The sequence below is a fragment of the Protopterus annectens genome, chromosome 10.part0 (assembly GCF_019279795.1).
Source record: "Protopterus annectens isolate FY-2018-M chromosome 10.part0, PAN1.0, whole genome shotgun sequence".
NCBI classification, from domain to species: domain Eukaryota; kingdom Metazoa; phylum Chordata; order Ceratodontiformes; family Protopteridae; genus Protopterus; species Protopterus annectens.
The window spans coordinates 1,097,513,072-1,097,522,988 of NC_056744.1; positions in this window are offsets into that span (position 1 = coordinate 1,097,513,072).

Below are 9,917 nucleotides of genomic sequence, written 5' to 3' on the forward strand. Positions count from 1 at the left end.
CGGCAGGGCTAGCTCCTCAGCAGTGTGAACCTTGGCTCTAGATGACTGTCAAGTGACACCCTAACCCATGTGTAAAAATGTGAAAAAAGGGTTGTGGATGTATGTATGGATGGATGGATAGATGGATGAATAGATGATTAAAAAAATGAAAACGTATAATTAATGAAAGAGAAAAAATGTTTGTAATGTTTTTTTTTTCGATTCTGTTAATGTATGTGTATCCATGTCATTACTAAACATACATCAAATTAATAATGGTGTTTAATAAATAAATAAATAAAATAATTGCTTTACAGTAGATATATAAAGTTAGTAAACTGTATGAACCTAAGAGTTCAAGGGCCTAGCCTTCAGGAACTCTTGTGTATTTCTGTAGATGTTATCTTGTCAGTTTTTGACAGTATAAAGGCTCTTTCGTTTAGATAATCTGTCTACCAACATACTGTTTTGAGGTTTCCAAATAAGTTCAGCTGCTTTATGCAAATTAAGTGATTTAAAGAGCCAGAGACCTTTTTAAAGTAAACAAAAAACTGCACTGATTGGTTTACTTTTGTCTACTCATGGCAGAAAGTGAAGTTATTATTACAGACAAGTTATGAGCAAGAGAGTTTTAGAAAATAAGGATGAAGGTTGTCTGCGTGCAGAGATATAGATCAAGAAAAGACAAGTGATCTGTTATGAAAGTCTAATAAGATAGAAGATTTTATTAATTATATCTGGAATTACTAAGTACATTTTGCAGAAGCTGAGGGTCATGACATATTATAATCAAAAAAAGTTATTCTGATATTGCATTTGGTTACAGGACTAGATGTATGTATCTTCTAACATTTTTTTCTTGCCTTAACATGACCCAACAGCTGCCTATTATGACCATACTGTGCCCTGCCAAGAAAAGGAACCTGGATTCACCACTGGAAGTGGAAAGTAGGAAGGATAGATGAGACTAACAGAGGCTGACAATGCAGTCAAAATGGCAATGAACAAGGCATCAGAGAACGTCTACCAACTTCTGAAAAGTGATTGAGCAGATAACACAAAAAGTTCTTTCAGGATTTAAGGCAAAAACAGAAAGACAAAAAAGGTAGCCAGTAGATGTCTTTCATAAGAGCCACCAATTGCCATCTGCTTACTGGTCAGCAGAGCAAGGGCAGATGGAAGACATACCTCATGAAGCTTCTAACTGAAGAAAACCCAACAGAAGCAATACTGCCACATGCACATCCTATGATAAAAGAGGACAGAGAAACAAGCCTCAGATAAAGTCACACCAGCATGATTAAGATATTGGGTACAATAAAAGAGGATGGGAATAAATGAAAAAGAGATATGGTTAAGAAGTATCAAGAATTATTTAAAGGGGATAACAAAAGTTAAAGTATTGCAGACTAAGAGGAATCTCACAGAACAGGAAAAGGTGCAGCTGTAGAGTGCTAAAGAGAAAATAAGAGGGTATCTGGATAATATACATGGGTTTACAAAGACTGTTAAGCAACTGTTTTGATAATAACTCCAGAGCATAAAAACTCTTAGCATAACAGCTTAGGCAACAGAAAGTAGATAGAGTTGTTGTCAAATGTAGGAACCTTATAACAATAAAAATAAACAGAGATCCTTTAGAGGTATTAGAGATATTTCAGAAATGGAGGAAATCAGAAAAAATGGATATAAAAGAAAACAAACCATGGTAACATATTCACGGTTACAAACACTACAGATCACAGACATGCTTTTTGTACAATTATCATCAATCCAATATTACATAAATTGCTAATTTCCTGCCTTCCCTTAAACCTCACTCCTCCTGAACATTATTCTTCATGTACTGTTCCTACAATTTACATTTTTGTCTATATAATTTGCTCATTCCCATTTCTAAAGATCCCTCTTTCAGTTGTATCTCTTTTATAATATTCAGTACTTCAAATACATTTCGTATAAACTATGATTTCCATTGTCTAGTAATTACTTTTGGCAGCCAACAGCATTAAAATTAGCAAGGCCTTGTTATGTCTAGGTAATTCAGAACCTGTGTCACAGTTCAAAAGATTAGTTTCAACACTTATGGATATTTGTTTAGATAATATTTCTAACAAGAGTACTCTGTAGGGAATTTTTAAAATCTGCCAACTCTTTACACTCCAAAAACATATGTCCCCACTTACTTCTTTCTTCCCCTTCACACCTCCAACACTTGCTATTGACTTGAGGAAAACTTTTTGAAGTCTATTTGGAGTCTAAAAATATATATGCAAACACTTCCAAGAAAACAAATCCTAAACCTTCCTGACTTTGTTGCATACTTGAGAGCCAACCATATGTTATCTTATTGTTCTCTTGTAAATTGCTTTCCAGTCTCTCTTACCAATCTCTTCTAACATCCTTTGACTGATTCTTATAGTTTCAAGCAGTACTGAAAATGCCCCAATAATTACCTTCAGAATGGAGGACCAAAAAACTATAGAATCAAAAGCACAGTGAAGGAAGCCAAACAGCTAAAGGAATAAACAGCAGAAGAAGTCCCTTGTAATTTTAGGGGAAGAAAGCGCTCAATGTGGAATTTTGTGAATAAAGCTGTTTGTTCCTTTAGCTGTTTGGCTTCCTTCACTGTGCTTTTAGTTCTAATAATTACCCTTTTTACAGCAGCTTCTCTTTTAGAGTCAACTAAAAATTCTATCAGAGCAGGTCTTTCAATTAGGAATCCCCTATCCCTTTCTCTTTGTCTGTATACTCTATCATTCCTAGGTAGAAAGACAGTCTCTAACCTGCAGTCCAAATGTCTTGTTGACTACATTCCAATGTATTACCTTTCTCTCTCTAGTTATTTGCTCCCAAACTTTGGTTACTTTGCCAGTTTTCTCCAGTACATTCCAGCCCCCCTCTTGCCTATTTTCTGTACTCCTACTTGTAGTCATCCCTATTGGCAAAAATCTCCTTTCTCCAGTCTTGTGTTGGCTTATTTCTTAAAATACTTAATGATACTTTATTAATATAATGTTCTGAACAGATGCTGTTGTTCTCCACTGAGAACAATGTTCAAAATCCCAGCAATCCTTATGTCTTGACTCCATCCCCCCATTTCATCATAATCCCTTTTCATTTTGTATTATAACCTTTTTAACTGTGTAACACTAAAATATCCCTTCAAATCATGTAATCCTAAACCATGTTGTTCTACTGGAAGGATCAACTTATCCAACTTAACTCTTGCTCTCTTTCCCTCCCAGATAAATTCCTTCAACTCTTTATTAATTATTGTCTACATCATCTCCTCTGATTGATAAAAATATGCCTAACTTGTATTTAAAACTAAAGGGATTAAAAACATTTTCACTAATTGTATCTTACTATCCATACCCATAAAGAACAGTTTCCAGTTTCTCAGTTTTTGTGTTATCTTTTGTTTAGTCTCTTCCCATAAATCCTTAGCTGCTGTAACAGAAGCCTTTTAAATCCATACTCCTAAATACTTCATCTTATCATGTCCCCATAAATATGAGTTCTGTTGAACAAATTTATGTGTGGGTACAACATTTATGGCTATAGCCTCTGTTTTATCTTCATTAATTATATATCCCAAAAAATCATGAAACTGTCTCAGAATGCTACAACATGCAGATACCCTTTTTCTGGATTTATCAGGTACAGAATAATATAATCTGCAAATAAGGCCAACTTTTCTTGATTACCATATCAGTTATATCCTTGAATTTCTGAGTCCCTTATTTTCTTTGCCAAAGGTTCAAAACATAAAGCAAGCAACAAAAAGGAAAGATGATACCTCTGCTTGGTTCCTGTGTTCAAACACAATCAGAGAGGAACCCTCACATTTTAATTCTTACCTCCAATAATTTATATATCATCTAATTAACCTATTATTGCTGCCAATCATTTATATATCATCCTAATTAACTTTACTGTTTTATCAGGGAATGCAAACACTTCCATTGCCCTAGTCATAAAATCTTATTTTACTCTGTCAAATGCATCAAGACCCCTCACCAACAGCAGCATTTTCTTACATTCTGATTCCATCTGGATCATCATTGCTCTATTAATATTGTGAAGTGCTTGACTCCACTCCTCAAAACCACATTGATCCATATCTTTCAATTTTGGCAACACATTTGCCATTCTGTTAGCTAGTATAGACATGAACTCTTAATAATCATGGTTTAAATGGTGCCATATGAAGCTCAGTCTGACAGGTCTTTACAGTCATTAGGTAATGAAGCCACCACAGATTTCTTCCAAGATGTTGGTGCATCCCCTCCTTTTAAAATATTGTTAAACAAAATCTTCCAGATCTTTATCACTTTCTTCCAAACTTCCACAGGAATGCCATCTGTTCCTGGAGGCTTTCTTGCAGATTGATTATATATTCTCTTTTATGATCTCATCTTTCTCTGTCTTAACTATTAGTGGTTGAGCCTCAACTACATCTAACCTAGACATAATTAAGTCTTCCATAAATACTTCTATGCGTGCTCATTTTTGATTTCCACATTCCTCTGCTTTATACAAAGCTTCATAAAATTTCTGAAACATCTCTTCATACCTTTACAGGATCTCTGGTTATTTTTCTTGTTATAGGCTCCTACATTTGGCAATTACCCTGTCTACTTTCTGTTGCCTAAGTCATTGTGCTAAATGTTTTTGTGTTCTTGAGTTGTTGTAAAAAATAGTTGCTTAACAACAATCCTTCTAAACTCATGCAAATTATCCAAATACTCTATTTTCTCTTTAGTACCCTGTAGTTGTGCCTGTTCTTGTTCTGTGAGATTACCCTTAATCTGCAATACTTTAACTTTATCAGCTCTCTACATGATTCCTATTACTTCTTGACCACATCTCTTTCTCTTTTATCGCACTCACTAGCTATCACTTCTGGAGAAATTTCTATCTTCTCTGATAACTCTTGAATAATTTCCACTACCTATTCCTTAAATTCCTCTTTTTAACAGGTAGGTGGGCAAGGGCCAGAGTCTCATTTTTACTTCATTATCTTGCATTTTTATCTTCATTTTTGGTCGGTACTTGATCTGAAACAGTTATTGGATTTGTGTTAAACATTTTAATCAAATGCACATGATCCTGTGAAATATAATTTATATCCAGTCAAGCTCAGTTATTGTACCTTGGGGAATAATTTGTAAACTTTGTCCAAGTCCCTACTACTGAATTCACATATTCCATGCCACATATTTTCAGAAATCTATCTACTTTTGTTATACTTTCCTTTCTAGGTCCCCCACTACATCCTCATATGTTGCAAATCAAGTTGCAGCCCCCACCTATAGTTAATATTCCCTGCTGAATGCTGATCATTTCTCCCAAATTTTTCTTAAGCCCCATAATAATAGCTTTTGTTGGAATATAAGTACATGCCAATGTACTCCTCCTCCATTACCAATAGCTCCTTAGTGCCACAAATCTACCATAATTGTTTTTTTTACCTCTTCTATCACTATTGTAGCCCTCCTAGCAATTAGCATTATGACTCCACTTTTCCTTTGCCCCTGATATTCTGCTGAATATCTGTACTGAAATTCTTTCTTCGTGAATGCATTTCCTGCAGATCTACTATTTACTATTTACACTCTGGATTTCTTAATATACTTCAAAACTCTTTCCTTTTGTATCTACCTGTAAGGCCATTTACATTGCAAGAGAATACGGCTAGCACAGCTGTTATGATAAAAAGCTATTGTTTCCACCTAATATACATAAAAATGTTTTTAATGCATATATTCAATTTTTGTCTTACATGCATACATTAATGTATGGTAGACTGATATTTTATACAGCTCCTTCTTCTCATCTCCATCTTAACCTATGTCACATTTTCAAGACTTTTTGTTTTAATGAAAACCCTCAATCAAAAAAAAAATAGAGAACACCCACATACATTGCTAACTTAGAGCAAACACACAGCACTATCTACATCTTCAAAAATGAAATTTAACCCTCTAGACAGGAACAATTGTTTCTAATAGACAGCTGCACCCCAGGCATTACATAACCTAAAACTAAGCTTTCCCATGCTAAAGTGCATGTTACAGCCTGTGTGTGCACTTAAACTGATGGACTTCTGTTCTTTTCTTATCTCTATTCCCCTCCCAGATGTGAAATACAGCTTGTTTCCTTTCAGAAAACATTAACTTTTAGGCATAAGGGAAAAAAAGGCACTGACTACCTCTAAACAAAATTAAATTGTATACTGTTCTATTAAATGCATTAAAGCATTCAGGCTGTTAGGAAGGCTGTTATCTCTTATTCAAGTCCCATTATTTACAGCTTTATTTTTCACTAAACTGCTTGCCATTGTACCTTTAAATTCTAAATATCCCTTAGAAAAGAATGTTCAGAACTCTTAAGACTAATTGCTTATGCCTACAGACAGTTTGCCTCCATGTAAAAGTAGTCTGCAATGAGAGAAAACAACTAATATATCTGCAGATGATAAAGGATAAATTATCTGTAAAATTCACTCACCTAAATGCACAACTAGCTTCAAATGCAAACTTTTTGACTCCCACTGAGAACACATGCTAAAGGAAAAGCAAGCTAATATATTTGCAGATGTAAGGAACTTAGCATTTTGTATGGATTTCATCATTTTGCCTTATTTTTCAAGCATAGTTGCTTATAAAAAAAACCCACTTGTTTATAGCTTAAGCCAAGGACTTTAATCTAGAGAGAAATTATCTTAATTTTACATATAGTATAATCAATGTACCATTATACTCCACCACACTCCAACAGCTCAAGATCACAGCATATTAACTTAGCCTTGCTTCTGTCCAGCCTTTCTTCTCTTGTCACACTGTAAGGCCTATATTTCTTGCAACTAAAAAAGTACAGTCATTAAAAAGACTCCAGCATTTAAAATACCAATGATACACACTAGATAAAACTGCTTATAACATTCAGTTTATGTCACAAAATATTTTATGCAAATACTAGCAAGAACAAAAATGGTTTTACTTACAGTTATTTTTTTCCTTTTATTGTCCTTCTGAACATTAATGACATAACGCTTTACAGCCCACCCACAATTTTAACGAAGTTAGCAAATGTCTCATCTTTCTTAGCCACTTTTTCTTGCAAAGCCATATTTCACAAATATGAATGATGCTTTCAGTCTCCAAATTATTCACTAATTTTAGTGTTGCGGGTCTTTGTGTTGTTCATCTCTATCACCCAACACCAGACTCTGGTTCAAGTCCAGGATACTCACGATTCTTCTAGTCAAATTATGTGCTTTGTTTTCTGCCACTAAAGCATTTTCCTTTGGAACTTTTGAAAAGGTTTCATTGACAAAGTCTCTCTATAAGCTTTATTGTCAGAAGAATGAGAAGCAAAGTCCCCTTCTGTTTGTTAGATTACTTTTTGTTGGATAAACTTTTTTTTCATCCTTAGCCAGTTCTGCATCCAAAAATGACTTTGATCCTACAGGAAAAATATTCTAATGACATCTGGATGCAACAGGTTGAATCTCATACCTGCCTCTTGACAATCACTGATTGCTGGGATACATTTGCTTCTTTTCCACTTGATGTACAGTGAATAACTTATTTTCCACAAAAGAAATTCTGTTATATCCAGGTTTTAATACTTTTCCCTTCTGCCACAGTTTTATCAGAAGCATCTCTTTCTGCTGGCATGATTGCATCTTTACTAACATAGATCTTGGCTACTTTCTCATGGACAGGTTTGGAGCAAATACTTGATGTGCCCTTTCAGTTAACAAATCCCACTGTATAATATCAGTTCAGTTGCTTATTAGTGCTTCATCAAATTAATAGAGTCTGTTCTTTCTAATTTCACTGGTAAAGAGAAAAATCTCAGATTTTCTCTGTGCTCTCTGTCTTTTAACACTACCATTTTTTGAAGCAGCTCTTTTTGAGTGGCCTCATACTCTGCCAGCTTTTTCTTTATTTCATTCTCTAATGTTTGAAGTTTTATCAGTTTGTCTGAATAGCAACTTAAAGCTTCTTCTGTTTTTTTTCAGCCTTTTTATGTGAGTTTATATATTCCTTCAATGTTTCATTTATTTTAATCACATCTGAGTACCTTTGATTTATTTTTTTCCTCTAAATTACTAGAAGTCATATCTTGTATCAAAATTGAATCTTGAACTGCCTTTTGCTGAAGAACTGTAAGATTCTTCCCAGCCAGTGTTTCCTTTTCAACTTTTCTGGTTGATTTTCTTTGGGGTTCTCTAAATTTCTTCTTTGCTGGCATACAGACAGTGTACTTACTATTAAGTAACTGAATTTTATCCAAAATGACAATTTCACTGGCTGATTTTTCTCAGTTTCTGCTATCATGCCGGGAGACTGGAAATTAAGCTATTGGTCAGTCTGCAGCCATCTTAGAAATCCATAACATACAAACTTTTACCCATTACAGTTTGGATTTGTCATGCGCAGGTGCTGCCTACTTTACCTGGACGACATCTTCAAAAAAGTTGCTGAAGCAATGGATGAGAGCAAAGCTGTGCATAGACAATATATGGACTTTTGAAGGCATTCAGCACCATCCCACACTCTGGTATTGAAAAACTTTCCAGCTGAATGTCAATCTCTATGTTACTCCTTGGGTAGCAAATTGCCTCACAAATAGAACCCAGGAAATTAGGGTGAGCAGTTATAACTCAAAAAATATATATATATATATCACTAGTGGTGTACCACAGAGTTCAGTCTTTGGGTCATTCTTTTTTGGCATTTATTTCTTGGAAGCCAAATCTGATTTTAAGGGTTTGTGGATGAGAAATTGGCAGACGACTGCAAACATAGTGCCATCATAAACACCCAGAGTACACCAAGATCCACTAAGAGGCTCTGTCCCAAGCAAATCGCTGGTGTCAAAACATGGACTGACTAAATACCAAGAAGTGCATATTCTTATCCTTCTGAAAAAGTAGTCTTTCCTTTGTTAATAACATCTCTACAGTAGTCAGAAAATCCTTCTACATGGCACACCTCATCACAAAAGGTTTCTCATCCAGGGAAAAAAAGAGGTCACTGTTCCCCACTACTCGTCACTCATTAGACCCATTATAGAGTACAATGCCCCTTTTGGTATGTACCTCACAAGACATCTACAACAACTGGAAAGGCCACAGAAATACCTCACAAAGAGGATTACTGGCCTCAAACAGATGCCCTACGCAGACCATCTCAAAAAACTCCAGCTTTACTCTGTTGCATTTCGCCTATTCAGAGGTAATCTCTGCCTAACATACAAAGCTATGTCAAACCCAGAGCTGTTGGACATGCTCCACTTAAAGAAATCCCAGTCCCTTGAGTTACAGGCTCTAGGGACCTAAACCTTGTCACCACAATAAACATAACATGCTGGAGGGACAGATTCCTGTCCCAGACACTTCCCACACTCTGGAACAAACTACCTATCTATATCAAACAAAGCTCCTCATTAGCACCCTTCAAGAAAAATCTTGATGATTGGATGGGAAATAGGAAATTCACCTTGGGGATCACTTCTGTGGCTCTGCTCAACAGGGTCACAGGAAATAATTTTATTGGGTGGCGAAAGCCAGGATACCTTTTTGGCTAGGCATAGGGCTTAGGGCCAATAGCCTAGTACCTACCTATGAACCTATGAAAGCATGACTCCCTTTGTAACTATTATATTGACAACACATCTCTGAAAATTTATCCTGCAGTTAAACATCTGAAATCTATGAGGATAATGATGTGTCCTTTTATACGAATGTATCCACTGTTGTAAGGAAGTAAATTTTCATTGCACAGCTTATACCTAAAGGTATTGCTTCTAGATCTAGGGATGTAATAGTCCTATTGTATTGGGCACTTTAGGCCAATCACTGAATATTGTCCCTTTAGGTATGCATCTGCTAAAACACTTGTCACAAATGGAACAGCCAC